We start from the raw sequence: 18410 nt of genomic DNA on the forward strand, positions 1-18410 counted from the left end.
TATGTACTTTTACTGCAAAACCTTCCCTGACCGCCCCTAGATGAAGGTATCTCTCAATTTGCTCCCAATAAGGGCCCAAGGTAAGGCTGGGTGGCGGGAAGCAGGCAGGAAAGACTTGGAACCCCTCCCTCCCACAGTCACCATCAATCCCACTGCCACCAAACCATCTCACAGAAACCAAAAAGCCAAATATCCGGAGCAAGGAGCTCACTGCGCCACGGGGGAGACCCCAGGACTCCATCTCCCGACCGGAGCCCACCCGCCCGAGGAGGCACATGGAGCACGTCCTACAGTGGGGACCACACCCCCTGAGAGCAGCCTCCACCACCCCGTGACCCAGGAACTCCGCAAACGCTCTTCTGTCTGCCTGGCCCTCTACGTGGCCATTGGGATGACGAGCCTGGGAAGGAGAAGACACAGGGCACAATGCTTTGCCAAGGTCCCTGGCCACAACCCCGGGGCCGGCAATTTATTAGCAGACAGGAGCCATACAAGCTCGGCTATCACAGTTACAGCCTTGTCCAGAAACAATGCTGCCTTTCAAATTGTTTTCCGCCTGGGACGGTGGATTTATAAACTGAACTGAGGACGCCTTGTTCTAAGTGGGCCTGGTTTAGGAGTATCCTGATAAGATAAACACAGATAATGACCTGCTTGGGGGGGTGGGGGAGACGCTTTTATATGTGCCCTCCATGTCTGCATTTACACACATATGGCCTGACATTTGGGGGCTGCTTTTCAGATCAAAGGGAGCAGAAGAAGAAAAAGGAAAAAAAAAAAAAGCCATTTTTCTGGATCTCTTTCCAGAAAGGAAGTTGGATGTAATTATAAGATGTTTAGGTTTGTTTCTCTCTAAACAGCTTAGAAATAAACTGATTTGGTTACTCCCAAAAGGGAGTTGGGGGGGCTGTTTCTAAAACTGCCTCTGGTGTGTTCAGTGTGGTGAGGCTGGGTGGCTACCACCGATCATACTTGAAGCTGGGTGACGTGCACAGGGGGTTTATTATAGCCGTCTCTTGTTTTTGATGTATGTTTACACGTTTCCATAATAAAAGCAAAAAAATAAAACGAGGCAAATTTGGCTGAAAAATTACTGAAGCTGGTGATGGGCATATGGAGATTTATTATAGCATTTTCCTTCCCATATGTTTGTTTAAAACACTCCAGTGTAAAAAGCAAAAAAAAAAAAAAAAAAAAAAAAGAGGGGAGCTTTGGCTGAAAGGCAATGCCTTAAAACCCCATTCCTCTTATTCAACGAGTATTTCTTTGTGCCACATACTGTCCTAAGTACTGGGAGACGGTGTCGGACGGGACAGTCCCCAGACTACAAATATTCCTCCAGGGTGAACATCTGGTTGGGCTTCCTCGGCGATGAAGGATACTTTTGGGGGAGGATCTGTGAAGGGGGGAAGGAGAGCCCTCCAGACCCAGGTGGGGGTCGGGGAGGAGGGAGCAGCTCTGGCCTGGCCCCTCAGAAATCGATCTAGTCTGTTATGACTGAGAATTCTGGAGCAGGACAGAGGAGAGAGGCTCCAGGGAGCCCCCACAACGTGTGACAGGACCTGTTTGTTCATGTCACCAGTAACAGCCACCTCCTGAGGCTGAAAGGCATTTTCAGGGAGGGTCCCATCCACCTCTCACTTTGGGGCCGCACTATCAAGGCTCAGGACACACAGCTATCTTTTCTGTATTTTTTCTTTTAAAGATTTTATTTATTTATTAATGAGAGACACACAGAGAGAGGCAGAGACACAGGCAGAGGGAGAAGCAGGCTCCTCACCAGGAGCCCGATGGGGGACTCGATCCCAGGACCCCGGGATCATGACATGACCCAAAGGCAGATGCTCAACTGCTGAGCCACCCAGGCTGCCCTCTTTTCTGTTTTTAAATGTCTCTGGGGACGAAGCAACCCCAGAATCGAGGCTGGCAAGAGAGGCTGGTGCTGCAAACATTCTCAGCTTCCGAGCAGGTGGCAAAAGCCTTCTGTGCAGCTCTGTGCTCTGTTAACTGCACCACCCATGATTCATCCTCACTGGCCGGGCACAGGCAGCTGAAATCCTGGAATGTCCAGATTTCTGGTTTGCCATGTATGTAGAACCTTCGAGAAACCATTTCCTGCATCTGGGTTTTGGTGGAGTCCCACACCGAGAAGTCAGACCATGGAAAACCCAGAGAGGCAGTGAGCCCGCTCTGGAACCCTTCCTCTGGTATCTTACCCAAAAGTCACACAGAAAATAAGCTACAAGGTTTCTTCGAGAATAGAAGTTCAAGGATGTAGAAACCTCGGTTTCAGGTCAAATGTGTGGGGGGCCCTTCCATGGCCAGGGCACCACGGTGTCCGGGAGATGGGCACGGTTTGGGCCAGCTGCTTTTTTTTTTTTTTAACTTAAGGTTCATATTTTGCACTTGTGATTGTTCTCATGCATTCAGTTGGGACAGGAAACTTGGTTCAAGTTTTCTCAATAGTCTCTTTTTTTATTATTATATTATTATTTTTTATTGGAGTTCAATTTGCCAACATATAGCATAACACCCAGTGCTCATCGGTAGTTTCCCATCAACTGGGTTAGAGGAGTGATGCTAAGTCTCAGAAGCGTAGAGTCATTTCTATCTAACTGGGGGAGGCTAAGATGTCAGGGGGACCTCTGACTGTTTCTATACACACCATCGAACGCCTAGAAGTATTTACTGGTTTCTGAGCATCTCCTAGAGACAGTCCCACAGAGGTGAGGCTGGGGTGGCCAGGGAAGGGGAAGTCATGATGGCACCGTCCCTGTCCCCGGGCTCCAACATGAGCTGACCAGGCCAAACAAGTGGGGGGGGGCAGGGGATGGGGCCGATGAGTGGGGCCCCCGCTGCGGAGCTGGAAGCCTGGGGTTGCCAGTCGAGCACGGATGTCACAGCACAGCGGGGAGGGACACTTTAACATCCTATCCCAGCGGCGCAGCATGGAAACCTTGGGAGACCTGGCCACGTCCTGCCGTTCTCATCCAGATGTTTGGCACAATTTCGGCATTACCCACAATGCCTCCCAGGAGGTTAGAGACCTGGAATTCTGGCTGGAGAGAAGGAGGCGCAGAGGACGCAGGCCAAGCCTCTGAAGTGTGGTTCTTCAGGAGACTGGGAGCAGCTGCTCCCTTTCCACTGGGGAGGGCGTACAGAATGGTTTTGAGGGGTGGCTAAGTAGGAAGGCCTTGGGGCCTGAGAGAGCTCTTTCGGAAGACAGTAAGTAAAGCCTTTAACAGAACACAGGCATCCCTTGGCTCGAACACATGACTAATTTACTCCGGGATGCGCCAATCCATGCTCTATGAATTTACACTAATTTGCAATGGGTTTCAACTCTGTTCTTCTGAGTCCGAGGATAGGAGCCTACTGTTTTGGATTTAACCAGCCCCTGGCACAAGCCTGGCACCTAGTAGGCCTTCAAGTGTTTGAAGGATGCACCACCTGCAGTGGTGGTTCTCAGCCACAGAGATCTGGCCCCCCAGGGGACACTGGGCAGGGTGCTTCTGGTACCTGGTGGCTGGAGCCTGGCGATGCTGCGAAAGAGCATGGGGTAGTCCCCACGACGAAGAATGATCTGTCCCAAAGACTGACGGAGCCCAGCTCTGGCAATCGCTTTTGCACACGAGCCTAGGAGAGGGAGTGGATTCCTCCTTTCCAAGGAATGTTAAGAATGGATTCCAGCTGTCCTTGTGGCTTGAGGAGGCTGGGGTGGACGAGGGAGACTTCAACGGGCAGCCTAGTCTCTTGGGCTCCATCATCACCCCGTCACCAGGCTGCGGACTGTCCGGTTTTCATTCTTTTGCCTTTTCCTCCTGCTCGGATTTACTGTACAGATTTTCCCCGAAATGTTAGGGGGTTTCCGTCAGGAGTGGATCCTGTCCAAACCATAAAGCAGTGAAAAGTCCCTCCCATGGGACTGATGTTCCTGTTGTGTCTGTGCTTCAAGACAGAGTAGAGACACAACATAAAGCCCGTGTATCAAAACCAAATCCCTCTAGACTCAAGCTGCAACCTGCAGGAACTTTCCCGGCCAAGTCAGAACTGATAGCCTTTTAATTAGAGCAGTTCCATGGGGGCAAGAGGTGGAAGAGGTGTTATGATAAAAATACACAGCAAGCAATGAATGCCTTTGAAGGAGCATTTCCCTGCCCGGGTGGAGGTAGTGCCAGCCTGGGTGACACCTGCGGGTCAAGCGCCCAGGGCATCTTTGCCCCACGGGAGGCCCAGTCCTATCTTGGGCTTGACACCGGGCTCATGAAGCACACGGGCTCAGAGGTCTGAGCTCTCAACTACTTTTCTGATGAGCTAACGTAGCTTTTCTAAGGCCAGACCGAGTCCCCAGACAGATCCAGTTTTTAAATCCTTCTCAAAAAACGGTGACATCCCACTCCAAACAAGATAGGGCTTTTAGACACCAAGACCCTGAATGAATGCCTCCCACCCGAGTATCTTTCTGGGACAGGCTCAGAAATTAATTTCTGTTTGATGACCCCTGGACGGAGGAGCCCACTCCCTAAGAGTAAAATCTATTACTTTTACTACCGAGTACCTGCAACATGCCAGACCCTGTTCTGGGCATTTGATGTGTATTAACTGATTAATATAATATATTAACTGATTAATATAACTGTGGAAAGGGGCACCTGAGTGGCTCAGTGGTTGAGCGTCTGCCTTCGGCTCAGGTTGTGATCCCATGGTCCTGGGATCCAGTCCCTCATTGAGCTCCCCGCAGGGAGCCTGCTTCTCCCTCTGCCGGTGTCTCTGCCTTTTTCTGCGTGTCTCTCATGAATAAATAAATAAAATCTTAAAAAAAAATACAAGGGAGAGCATCCTATTGTCCCCAATTTACAGGTGAGAAAACTAAGGTACAGAGATCTGGAGTCTTAATCAAAGCCACCCCGCAGGTCAGCGGCAGAGTCTAGACTTGGACCCGGAGAGGGTGGCTTCAGAGTCCGTGCTCGTGACACTGTGCTAGGCTAGGCTGCCTCTCTGGAAAACAATGCCCCAATTCTTCAGTCATTCAGACTAAGAAAGTAAAAGAAGGAGCTAAGTTCACAGTTCCTGAGAAATAACAGCAAAAAGAGGACTTGAGTTTGTGAAGCCCTGGGCAGTTTATGAAGCACATTTCTTATGATCTCTTGTAGGTCCGACAAGGTCCTCAATCTGATGGTGGCCTCTGGGAAGGCAAGGACACCGCCACCAGAAACAGCCAAAGCATATCCTCTGTGGTGTGTTCCATCCAAGAAGGACCAATGGAATCAAGCAGGAAGGACCAAGAGTATGAAGGCCCCATCTTGAAGAGACCAGGCAACTCCCCCCGGGGAACCCACCTTATACCCTCTCAGTCCCTAGGGGTTCAGCCAAGCCTCCGTGCTGGGCTCCAGGAAGCAGACTGATCCTACTCCAGATGATGGGTATAATTCCAATCAGCTAGTTGTTGGTTCGACTGGTTCAACTTGTGATAGAAGTTGGTTTAATTGGACCTCAAGGGAGCCAATGAGAGGAGACGGCCCATTTCTGTCAGACTTGAACCTGGGAGGATACAGGGCTGGAGCTGTCAACAGGAGGCTATCTTGCCACCACAGAGAACCCAAAAATCAAGATAACATTGAAGACAGCAGAGCTGAAGGAGAGAAGAACAAGCAGAGGTCTGATGATATCATAGGTGCCCCTGGACCAAACTGTGCTTGAAGCCAGACTCCCTGGACTTTCCAGCTCTGTGAACTGGTTAATTCTCTTCTTAGCTTAGGACGATAGGACTATGGTTCTTTTCCTTACAAATGAACACTGAAAATACCTTGTTTAAAAAGTTGCACAATTACACTATACTGATTGGGAACAGAGTGTGGAAAAGGTTGGTCATGGAGATCTTGCTCCCTCTCCCCTCACCTTTATATGAAAGGAGAACGATGGGGCTCAGTTGGATGAGCGACTGCCTTTGGCTTAGGTCATGATCCTGGGGTCCTGGGATGGAGCCCCATGTCAGACTCCCTGCTCAGTGGGGAATCTGCTTCTCCCCTTGCCCCTCCCCCTGCTTGTACTCTCTCTCTCTCTCAAGTAGATAAATGAAATCCTAAAAAGAAAAGAAAAGAAAAGAAAAGAAAAGAAAAGAAAAGAAAAAAAAAAAACAAAGAAAGGACAACATAAACTCTAGGAAAGCATAGGAAATATGGTTGACTTTCTGTGCACTATGTTGGTAGGCATGGTGATTATCTGTGGATGTTGTTAGGAAATTCACGGGATTAGTTCCTGTGGGGATTATTCATTGCGCTGTATGGACTCCTACACACAGCCACATTGTACCCTTGATACCAACTAGCATTTGCAACTACAGGCTCTGGGTGACAGGTTGGATGGATAAGAGTGGATGGCTTGGCCCATTTCCTCTACCTGAAGGTCAACATAAAGGGTTTGGCATCCCAGCAGATGGAGGGCGGTCTAGCTCAGTGTCAACGACTGGGCTATGTGTACCTTCCCCGGCATGTTTCACTAGAGCAAAAAGCTCCTGCTTGGGCCGGTTATTTACTTTATGAATTCCGGGTTGCAAACATCCAAAAAAGAGTAAAAAATCAAGCAACTCGTGACACCTTTCCAGTGATTCTATTCTCCATAAATTGTTCAGCCCCCAGAAAGCCCACAGCAATTTTCTGTTCCTCAAGATGCAAGGCCTCCAGCTCTGGACCATCCCTGGGGAGTCTAATTTGAATGTGAGGGACCGACTGGGCCGATGGGGCCCCAGGTGTTCGGGAGCTGCTGGGACTGCCAAACAGCTGCCTGCCGACACCCTGGGTTTCAGAGGTGGGGCGTCACTGTGTTTGTTTCCCTGCTGATTGAATTACTCATGCCTCATTTGTCCACTTCCCTGAAACAATCTTTTTTGGATGCATTTGGAAACCCGAGTCTCTGTGGTTTGTCTGGACTGGTTTCTATTTGTGGAAGAAGGAGAGCTTGCTTGTCTAGGGCACGCAGAGAAAAATGGGTTCAGCAGAAGTCACGAGACCCTTGGTTTCCTGCAGTTGTCTCCAGGAACCCAGATTCCTCACAGAACGCCTCTGTTCCCTTTGGAAGCTCCCAGTGGAATGCAGTGGGGGAAACATGGCCAAATCTCTGGTGTTCATAAATGATTCTCAAGTCTCCGAGAACGCTCTGGCAAAGACGGATCAAGAAGCATACTGCAAGCAGAAAGGGCAGTGGCAAGCAAATAATTACCAAGCCTGTTGGTAAACAGACCCAGAGAATGTATTCAGCTTGTTCACTCTTGTCTGTGAGACAGAATGTAATACCATCCTGTTTCTGTTTTTCGTCTACCCATGACCCAAGTTAGAGCTTGCTTAATTTCTGTTTACAATGTGGGTCTCATGGGGATGGAGGGAAAGAGAGGTCTGGCCAGAGTTGGGGGGTGGGGTGGAGGGAAGGGCTCACCTGCCCAAGAAGAATGCCCTGTAGACCAGTGGTTCTCAAGCCTGAGTAGAAAAGTCACTTGAGGAGCCCAGGCCTCAACCCAGCCCCATTAAATCAGAATCGCTCCAGGGGAGCACCTCTGATTCAGTATTTCAAAGCCCCAGAGGATCCCAACATGCAACCAAGGTTTAGAACCAGTGCTCGAGAGCTACGCTACCCAATATGGTAGCCATGAGCCATGGGTGGCTATGGAACATCCGAAACGTGGTAAATCCAAATTGAGATGCGCTACAAATGTGAAATGTGCACCAGATTTCCAAGAGTTAGCATGACAAGAGAATGCGAGTCATGTCTTGTTAACAATCTTGTTACATTGAACTACATCATCAACAATGTGGTGACATTGCTTGCCAGTGAAACAAGTGGGCCCTGTCCCCAGTGAGAATGTGTACGTGTGAAGGGGCAGGAACGTGGATGGTGGATGGTGCTGTAGGGCAGGTCAAAAATCTCTAAGGAATCACTCAAGGAAGGGAAAGACAGAAGACAAACTTACATGCCTTCAAGACAGCATCTTTTCCATTTATATGGAGTACACATTCCCAATCATCTCCCTTGGCACACTCCCTTGGTATGCTTATTCTGGTATATCAGCGTTAGGCCACAGTTCATTTTCTCTCCACCAAAGAAAACATGATTAGGAAGGCAAAGTCTACAGAGTGGAACGATGGTTTCTCAGCAAAAGACAAAGTTGAGCTTTGGAGATTCTTTGGAGATATATATATATCCTCAAAATACAAATAGTTTCAAAAACACAGTTGTCATTGGGAAGAGGCGAGTCGATAGAATTTAAAGATAAACACGTGAACGATGATAATCTCTGCACAACAATAATGAATGATGCGGTCATACAATCTTGTATCAGACATGGCAGGCAATTGGTGTGCTGAGTCCAGTGTCTGGGACCAGTCTGCTTCATCCCAGTTCCCTATGATCCTGCCTGAATCCTGGATGTTGGCAGAGAATTTCTTAAGCAAGCCCAGAAATTCTCACGTGTGATGGTTCATTTTATGTGTCACCTTGACTAGCCCATGGAGTGCTCAGTTATCTGGCCAAATATTGTGCTGGTTGTTTTTGCAGGGGTGCTTCTGGATGAGATTAACATCTCAATTGGTAGACTAAAGCAATTAGTCTTTGGGGGGCCGCATCTAATCAGTTGAAGGGACTGACTGGGAAAAAAAAAAGGATCCTCCGTAGAGTAAGAAAAAATTCTCCAGCAGATTGCCTTTGGACCAGAATGGAACTATTGGTTCTCACATCTGCCAGCCATACTGCAAGTTTGGACTCACCAGTCTCCGTAAGTACATGAGCCAATTCCTCATAATACATCTCTTTCCTTATATGTACACATTCTATTGGCTCTGTTTCTCTGGAAAACCATGACTAATATAACGTGCCATTCCTAAAGTCTCACCTGCAGCTGGCTAGATCCTAACATCAAGAATGGTCTCAGACCGCGCAAAAGTAGAGACTCAGCTTCTCTCCATGGTGGCTGGACCCACAGCAGGTGCAGTGCCCACATGCCCCCAGCTAGACCCCAGCAGCTGGGCCTGGAGGGATGGGTAATGCAACTCAGAGGCATGGAAGAGGTGAGCTTGGACCAAAGAAGCAGAGATGAGAAGGCATTATGAGGTAAATCACATGTGTGTTTCTTCTCTCCTCCCCTCTGCACCTTCCGACGGGCAGTTCTGAGGCTCAGCTGTCCTGTTCTGTCTCTAAAGATGTTCTTCATAACCGTGACAGAGCTTCCAGATTTAGAATCTATAGCCAGCTCAGTGATATGCCTCAGATTTACTTTCTTGCCTTCCTAGTACCATTCACTTCCTTTCTCCCTCACTCTTTCTTCTTCTGGAGTACACCTCCCAGTACACATTTTAGCATGCAAACTTTGCCTTTGGCTCTGGTTTCTAAAAAATCCAGGCTAAAACCATCAGCCTCTTTCTTTTTCTTTCTTTCTTTCTTTCTTTCTTTCTTTCTTTCTTTCTTTCTTTCTTTCTTTCTTTTTTCTTTCTTTCTTCTTTCTTTCTTTCTTTCTTTCTTCTTTCTTTTCTTTCTTTCTTTCTTTCTTTCTTTCTTTCTTTCTTTCTTTCTTTCTTTCTTTCTTTCTTTCTGTTGGATTTATTTATTGATTTGAGATAGATGGAGCCGTGGCATAGAGGGAGAGAAAATCTTAAGCAGACTCCCCACTGAGTGTGGAGCCTGATGAGGGGCTCGATCTCACGACCTTGTGATCACAACCTGAGCCAAAACCAAGAGTCAGACACTCACCCAAGTGAGCCACTCAGGTACCCCAGCCTTTTTCTTTTTAAAGCCATTTGCTTGACCAAAAAGAGCTGAGCTCTTTTTTGTTGGAGTGTCCAAAAGGATTGGATCAGGAGTGGATCCGGGGTCCAAGGTGAACTGATATATAGGCTGGTCTTCAATCTGTTTAAGGTCCCTCCTGAACGCAGATGAGCTGAGCCAAATATCTTTTCTCTTACAGTTAATTACAATTTGACAAAGAGAGCGTATCCAGGGAACAGTGGTTGTTGGGTAAAGAAATTACAGGCCAACAGCTTTATTGAGCTGTGCACAAAAAAATGAAGTATGTGAGTATGTGTGTGCATTAGCGAGAGAGAGGGGAGGGAGGGAGAAAGGAGGAAAAAGAGGAGGAGGAGGGAGGAAGGGAGGAGGAGGGGAGGATAGGAGGGAGGAGGAACAGAAGGAGATTTCCTAGGCCCAATTTCACTTGTTTATGAGGCTGCGGGTTTTCCTGCTCCTAATTTCCTGGATCCTTTCAATAAATGTCCCTTTTCACTTGAGCTAGTTTCTGATCAATCTGAATTTAATTCCTTTATGAGTAACCTGCCTTTTTTCTATCTGGATGGTCTTGTAACATTTTATTTATTTTTCTAATACAGTAAATTTTCCAGGGTATGTCTGTGAGCTTCTTTTCATTAAATTCACCTGAAATGTGGTAAGTCCTCCTGCATTTCATCCCTTAGATATCACTGCCCTCCCCCTCCCATTTCCCAGGAGTTGTAATATTAATTATAACGTCGATCATTGTTCCTGTTCAAATTAATCCAGTCGCTTCTTTCAGGATATGTACAAATCTCAGGGTGATCTGTTCTGCCAACCACACCGATTATTTACCCTGTATATCATGTTAATCTAGTGTTTCCTTCTTCTCGCTTTTTTATATAGAAAAGCAACATGGAGAGAACATTTGCAGGATGGCTTGGATCCAGTTAAAACCTTGGCTGGGGCTCTACCAGAAAGCGGTGTTTGTGATTCTGAGGTTTGAGTTTTCAGTCTGCTTTGAAAGGTCTCCAATACTTTGCTGGGTGATATGAGGAACCTTCCACAGAGCTTAGAGGTAATCCTCCCCGGGAAAGCTGCAGCACTTCCTTGTTTCTCCATCTACAAGGATCCTCAGTCAAAGGATATGCTTTCACATATTTAACTTAACCACAAAGGGAAACAAATTGAATTTTTCACCTTGAAAGTCAATACCATGGGGTCACAGTTGACATATGATCAACAGCAGGATGGGGCAGGCCAGAGAAAACCATGACCAACGATAGGGACAGATGGAGGATTGGGGAGAGGTGAGGCCAGTTGGTATCAGGATGGGATGTAAGAAGAGTTAAGTCCAGGTGGGGAAACAAAGGTCAGGATTCTGGAGATAAGGAGGTAGTGGGAACAGTTAGCACCAATAGAAGAAGGACAGGTAAGCAGCTCAAAATTCAAGCAGACAAGACAGTCTGAAGAATCCAGGTAAAAAAAAAGGCAGAGGAGAAGAAGCAGGTTCAAGCAGCCAGAATATGCCATCAGAGCCTGGGGTGATGAGGCTCAGCATCCATGAAATGCAAGGTGAGGACTTGTGTACCACAGACCAGGTAAGTAATGGGATCAAAATCCAGGCTGAAAGAATTTAGAGCCAGAGACCTGAAGCCCAGGTCACAAAAGGAGTTATAAGGTGCCAAGCACAGGTGAAGGATTTGACAGCAGGTCCCACCTCAATACTGAACATGTATCTTATAAAGCAGGAACTACTCCTGTGTTCTTGGAACAGAGGTAGATGGGAGAGTTTCTGAGGGTAGGTGCCAATTGTTCTGGAGAAAGTGGAGATTGTAGACCACACTTTTCTTTTCTTTTTCTTTTTAAAAGATTTTATTTATTTATTATAGAAATAGAGAGAGAGAGGCAGAGACACAGGCAGAGGGAGAAGCAGGCTCCATGCAGGGAGCCTGATGTGGGACTTGATCCCAGGTCTCCAGGATCACACCCCAGGCCAAAGGTGGTGCTAAACTGCTGAGCCACCCAGGGATCCCCTGGACCACACTTTTCTTAAAACAGATTAGCAATTGCTCTGTCAACAGGGGTAAAACCCAAATGGTTCTCATACCCTGATCCTAATCATCAAATTCATTTTCTTCTTCTTCCCCTGAATCCCAATCTCTGTAAGAGGTGCTAACATCTACCTAGCAGTACAAATCCAAAAATTTGGGGGTATTTTCTAGTTGTTCTTATCTCCTATATTTAGTTAGACTACAAGTATTACCCTGACACCAAAACAAAACAAAAATATCACAAGAAAATAAAACTAAAGACCAATATCTCCTATGGATATGGATAGAAAATTCCTCCATCAAGTTCTAACAAACCAAATCTAGCAACATATGAAAAAAGATTAGACATCAGAACCAAGTGGGATTTATCCTTGGAATGCAAGGTTGGTTTTAAACATCTGAAAATTGGGATCCCTGGGTGGTGCAGCGGTTTGGCGCCTGCCTTTGGCCCAGGGCGCAATCCTGGAGACCCGGGATCGAATCCCATGTCGGGCTCCCAGTGCATGGAGCCTGTTTCTCCCTCTGCCTATGTCTCTGCCTCTCTCTCTCTCTGTGTGTGTGTGACTATCATAAGTAAATAAAAAATTAAAATAAAAAAAATAAACATCTGAAAATCACTGCTATATTCCATATCAATAGGATAAAAGGGAAGTAAACCCACAATCATTTCAATAGATGCAGAAAAAGCATTTGACAAAATCCCAACACCCTTTCATGATAAAAACCTTCAACAAACTGGGGATACATGGGAACTTTCTTGACCTGACATAGGGCATCTCTCAAAATCCCATAGCTGACATCATACATTGTACTTAATGGTGGAAGACTGAATACTCTCCCCCTAAGATCATGAACAAGACAAAGATTACCACTCTTATCACTTCTATTCAACATTATACTGAAGTTCCTCACCAGCAATAAGATAAAAAAATTTTTTTAATTTAAAAAAAGATAAGAAAAATAAATGAGACATCTAGATGGAAAGGAAGAAGTAAAATGATCTCTGCTTAAAGATAACATAAGCAAATATATAGAAAATCCTAGGCAACCTACCAAAAAGAATTATGAAAGCTAATAAATTAGCTTGGTAAGGCTTAAGGATACAAGATAAACATACCAAAAAAAAAAAAAAAGAGTATTTCTATACACACTAACAATTAGCCATCTGAAAATGAAATTAAGAAAACAATTCTATTTATAATATCATCAAAAAGAATGAAAAATTTCTAAGAGTAAATTTAACCAAGGAGGTGAAAGATGTGTACACTGAAAATTACAAAACATTACTGAAAGAAAGTGAAGACCAAAACAAGTGGAAAGACATCCCATGTTTATGGATTGGAAGACCTAATATTGGTAAGATGACAACACTCCCTGAATCGATCTTCATATTTAATGCAGAGTCTCTCAAAATCTCAGCTGATTTTTTTTTTGCAGTAATTGATAGGCTGATGCTAAAATTTATATGAAAACACCAGGGGCACAGAATTAATAACACAATCTTGACAGGGAAGAACTAAGTTGGAGGACTAACATGTCCTGAATTAAAATTTACTACCAAGCTATAATACTCAAAGGCTATGATATACTGGCATAAGGATAGACCTAGAGATCAACAGGATGCAGTTGAGAGTTGAGGGGGAAAAGAACCCTCCCATTTATAGTAAATTGATTATCAACATGGATGTTGGGTCAATTCAAAGGGAAAAGAAGACTTTTCAATAAATAGTACTGAATGATTGGACATTGACATGCAAAAGAATGAAATTGAACCCCTATCTCACACCATATACAAATACTAACTCAAAACAAATTAAAGACTTTAACAGCCCAAACTATAAAATGTTTAGAATCAAATGAGTTAGTCTTTATAACCTGGCATCAAGCAATGGTTTCTTAGATATGTTACCAAAAGCACAAACAATAAAAGAAAAAAAAACCAAGAGATAAATTCGACATCAAAAAATTTAAAATTTGTACTTCAGAGAACACCATCAAGAAAGTGAAAAAGCAACCCAAATATAGGAGAACATATGCAAATCATATATCTGGCAAATGACTTGGATCAAATGCATTAAGAACTCTTGCCATTCAGTAATAAAGCCACACGATCCAGTTTAAACACTGGACAAAGGACATTAATAGACATTTCTCCTAAGAACACAAACTCACGGCCAGCAAACACATGGAAAGATGCTCAACATCATTAACCATAGAGGAATTTCAAATGGAAATCACAATGGCATCCCACTCCCCCCTGGGATGGCTGTCATCGAGTCACACAACAAGTGTTGGTGAGGCTGCGAGAAATCAGAACCCTCCTTTACTGCTGGTGGGAACGGGAAATGGTGCAGCTGCTTTCAAAACAGTGTGGCAGCTCCTCAAATGCTACATGTAGATTTACCATAGGACCCAGAAATTCCACTCCTAGGTATCTACCCAAGAGAACTGAAAATAATGTCCACATAAAAACTTGCACACAGATGTTCCTCGCAGCTCTATTCACAACTGTCCTGAAGTAGAAACAACCCAAGTGTCCATCAACTGATGAATGGATGAACAAGATGTGGTGCATCCATACCCTGGAATATTATTGGGGCCATAAGAAACAGCAAAGTACTGGTACGTGCTACAGCATGAATTAACTTGGGAAAATTATACTGAGTTAAAGACGCCAGTTGCAGAGGATCACTATTATATGACTATATAATTTATATATATATACATTTGGGATATTACATATATAAAAATACAATTTATATGAAAATCTATAGAGATAGAAAGTAGCTTAATGGTCACCAGGGATTGAAGGGTTGAGAAGAAATGGGGTGGGAGGAGTGATGGCTGAAGTGCCCAGACTTCCTTTTTAAGGTGATGAAATGTTCTGGAATGGATTGTGGTGATGGCTGCACTGCTCTGTGAAGATACTAAAAATTTTACACTATAAATGGGTGAATTATATACTATGTGAATTATATCACAATAAAGCTGTTACAAAAAATGTTATTAGGTACATTTATAGTGGTTATAATAGATGTTAATGTCTAAGCCATTGTCGGGCACATCGAGGGGCATGTTATGTCAGGAACCTTTTTCATTTTAGTTTTCAGCTGGGGAGCAGGTCCCAACTGGTCATGTGGGGTTCCTGAGACGTCCGCACGTTACACGGCACACAAGTCATAGCGATGACATCACGGTCACGTTTAACGACACAAATTGCTTGTGTGTTACTAACAAGCAGACGCCGTGAAGAATGCAAAGTCAGAGCGGAGAGACAGGCTCTTCCAGCGGCTAGTCAGTCCGTGGAGAAGCTTCTAACCCATCCTGCCTTTGCACGCTCCGGCCACAGATGCAGGAACGCAGCCACAGCCCCGCTGCGGAGAGTGTTCACAGCTACCCAGCAGAGCACCACCTAACACCTTGACCTTCGCTTCCATTTACTCCTCAAGGAAACCCTGTTTTTACAGATGCAGAAACTGAGGCTTAGAAAAGAAAGCATGGGTGTGAACATCCCAGAGAACAAGACCCCGTTATGTTTATGGGGCCGTCGCCCCCAAACTGCCAGCAAGACAGGACTGCCCCTGGAGACCGCGGTACACACTTCCAGGTCCAGACCTGGGTTCGTGGAGCTTCCCACCTGCCTGAAGAGGGAACCTGGCTGGATGCATGAGGCCAACAACGAAAGGTTCTTTTGACTGAACCAACAGACAGAAAAGTCTGGAATCACAGATCTTCATATGCACATACTCAAAATCACCTCACCTGGCCTCACTGTACCCCTCACCCTCCCTTTCTCTCCCTAATTTCTTTCTACTCTCCTGCATGAAGGGCCAAGCGACCAGTGCAGCCACTCAGGGGGTCCCGGGAAGGTCAGGTCAGAAGCACACACCCCGAGCACCCAGTCAGGGTCAAGGGCTTGGGCCCCGGGAGCCTGTGAGGGTCTGCGCTCCTCCAGGCACAGAGCCCCTGTGCCCGAGGGAGCCCAACATTGAGAAGCAAACAAGAAATGCCGTGGCCGGGATCCCTGGGTGGCGCAGCGGTTTGGCGCCTGCCTTTGGCCCAGGGCGCGATCCTGGAGACCCGGGATCGAATCCCACGTCGGGCTCCCGGTGCATGGAGCCTGCTTCTCCCTCTGCCTGTGTCTCTGCCTCTCTCTCTCTCTCTCTGTGACTATCATAAATAAATTACTCAGCTATTAGAAATGACAAATACCCACCATTTGCTTCAACGTGGATGGAACTGGAGGGTATTATGCTGAGTGAAGTAAGTCAGTCGGAGAAGGACAAACATTATATGTTCTCATTCATTTGGGGAATATAAATAATAGTGAAAGGGAATATAAGGGAAGGGAGAAGAAATGTGTGGGAAATATCAGAAAGGGAGACAGAACGTAAAGACTGCTAACTCTGGGAAACGAACTAGGGGTGGTAGAGGGGGAGGAGGGCGGGGGGTGGGAGTGAATGGGTGACGGGCACTGGGGGTTATTCTGTATGTTGGCAAATTGAACACCAATAAAAAATAAATTAAAAATAAATAAATAAATAAATAAAAATTAAAAAAAAAAAAAAAGAAATGCCGTGGCCAATCGAATTTCCCTGTGATCCAGCTATTCTACTTCTGGGAGTGTATGCAAAAGAATCGAAATCAGGGTTTTGAAGAGATATTTGTGCACTTGTGTTCATAGCAGCCTTATCATGATAGCCAAGAGGTGGGAGCAGGCCGTCGGCGGGTGAATGGATAAACCAAATGTGGTATGTACGTACGGTGGAATATTATTCAGCCTTAAAAAGGAAGTTCTGACACCTGCTGCAGCGTGGATGGACCCTGGGGACCTTAGTCTATGTGCAATAGGCCAGTCACAAAGACACAACAGGCCGTGTGACTCCACTCACATGAGGTACCTGGAGTAATCAATTCACAGAGATGGACGGAAGATTGATGAGCGCCTGGGGCTGAGGGCAGGGAGCTTGGGGGGCTCCTGTTTAACAGGGACAAAGTTTCCATTTTGTAAGATGAGAGTTCTGGAGATGGATGGTGGTGACAGTTGTGCAACAATGCGCATGTACTAACTGCCTCCGGGCTGCACCCACGAAACGGTCATGACGGTAGATTTGACGCTGTGTATATTTTACTGCAATTAAAAAAAAATCGAACTGAAACAAAACACCATGACAGGCAGAGAGAGATCTCATGGAAGAAGGAAAAAGCTTTTTTTTTTCCTGATTCTTTTTAAAATTTTATATATTTATTGGAGAGAGAGAGTGAGCATAAGAGCAGGAGCCGGGGAGGGGGAGGCGAGGAGGTGAGGGACAAAGGGAGAGGGGGATGGAGAGACAGAGGGAGAAGCAGACTCTCCGCTGAGCAGGGAGCCCGAAGCTGGACTCGATCCCAGGACCCTGAGAACATGACCTGAGCTGAAGGCAGATGCTTCACTGACAGAGCTACATGGGTGTCCCTTTTTTCCTGCTTTTTTGAACAAGGGACACGCTGCATTTTTTTTTCATTTTTCATTTTGAGTGAAGTCCTGAAGGTTATGTAATAATCTGCCCACGTGTAAAACAAAGCCGTCATTTCCGTCTGTGTCACTCGTCTGTAACGGAACGGTCACCTTAGGCCAGCGGCTGTGTGCTCCCACGTGCTGCCTCTCTGTCCCCCTGACTTGGGAATGAGGCGGGCCGGGAAGCATATCCCCATTCATGAGGGACAGCAGGAATGCAGGTGGGGGGAACCCCAAGTCCCTCTTCCCCGCTTTCCTTCCAGAGTCGTGGCTGGTGCAGCCACAGCACGGGGGAGCTTGCTGATTTGGGGTCCCGACCCCAAGCTCGTATGTCCGAAGCAGAGCTGTGGAACCGAGTTCTTGACTGGGTCTGGGATGTGACTGTCGTGCCTGGTCCCAAACCAGAGTTGGGGAACATTAACTGAGGTGTGATCAGAGATGGTCAAGGGGGAACTGGCTCAGAGAGGCTGAGGCTCTGTGGCCCACAGGCTGAAAAGCAGCTATTTCGGGCCTCAGGGCCCCTGGCCGTCCCTGAGCTGGGACCCAGGGCATTGTGGCCACTGGTCCCCAGCAGGCAGGTACGGCCTGTCATCAGTGAACAGGGTGGCTTTGGACAAGTCACTTTCTTTCTATTTTTCTTCTGCATAAAATGAGGCTCTCCTGGGTCAAATGCAAAGTCATACAAATCTTCACCTGCACAGGTTAAGGCATCTATACGTGGGCCTCCCTGGCTTCTCCAAGTGCTTCTCCCTCACCTGACTTGGGTCCTCGCTCTCTCACCCAAACCCCTGAGCGGCCAGGCCCCGGGGTGGGGTGGAGTGGGGTGGAGGGGCCCCTCCCAGGGGCCAGGCAGGCAGGCATGAGGTCACCCCAGCAGGGAACGGGGTGCAGGCCCGGCACAGGCGGTCCGGGTGGGGCCCCCCAGGCCCGGGTCTGGGCAGAATTAAAGCCTGACGGCCTATCTGATGGAATTACACCGAGGAAAGGAAACGTGTCTTTTAAGAACAAGCGACAGGCTGATGACTGAAGTCCCAAAGAATTCTGTGGTCGAACCTTTTTTTGTTGTTGTTGTTTGTTTTCTGGCACAATCTGTCTCTGTTTCTGAGCCGAGG

At 46.5% G+C, this 18410-nt stretch overlaps 1 protein-coding gene across 12 annotated transcripts in view; it reads right to left on the reverse strand.

Annotated features, from left to right (window-relative positions):
- Nucleotides 1-18410, reverse strand: part of SLC39A11 (solute carrier family 39 member 11) — a 358069-nt gene that overhangs the window by 34416 nt on the left and 305243 nt on the right. The window lies entirely within an intron of this gene.

Source organism: Canis lupus, chromosome 16 (assembly GCF_048164855.1).
Source record: "Canis lupus baileyi chromosome 16, mCanLup2.hap1, whole genome shotgun sequence".
NCBI classification, from domain to species: Eukaryota; Metazoa; Chordata; class Mammalia; order Carnivora; family Canidae; genus Canis; species Canis lupus.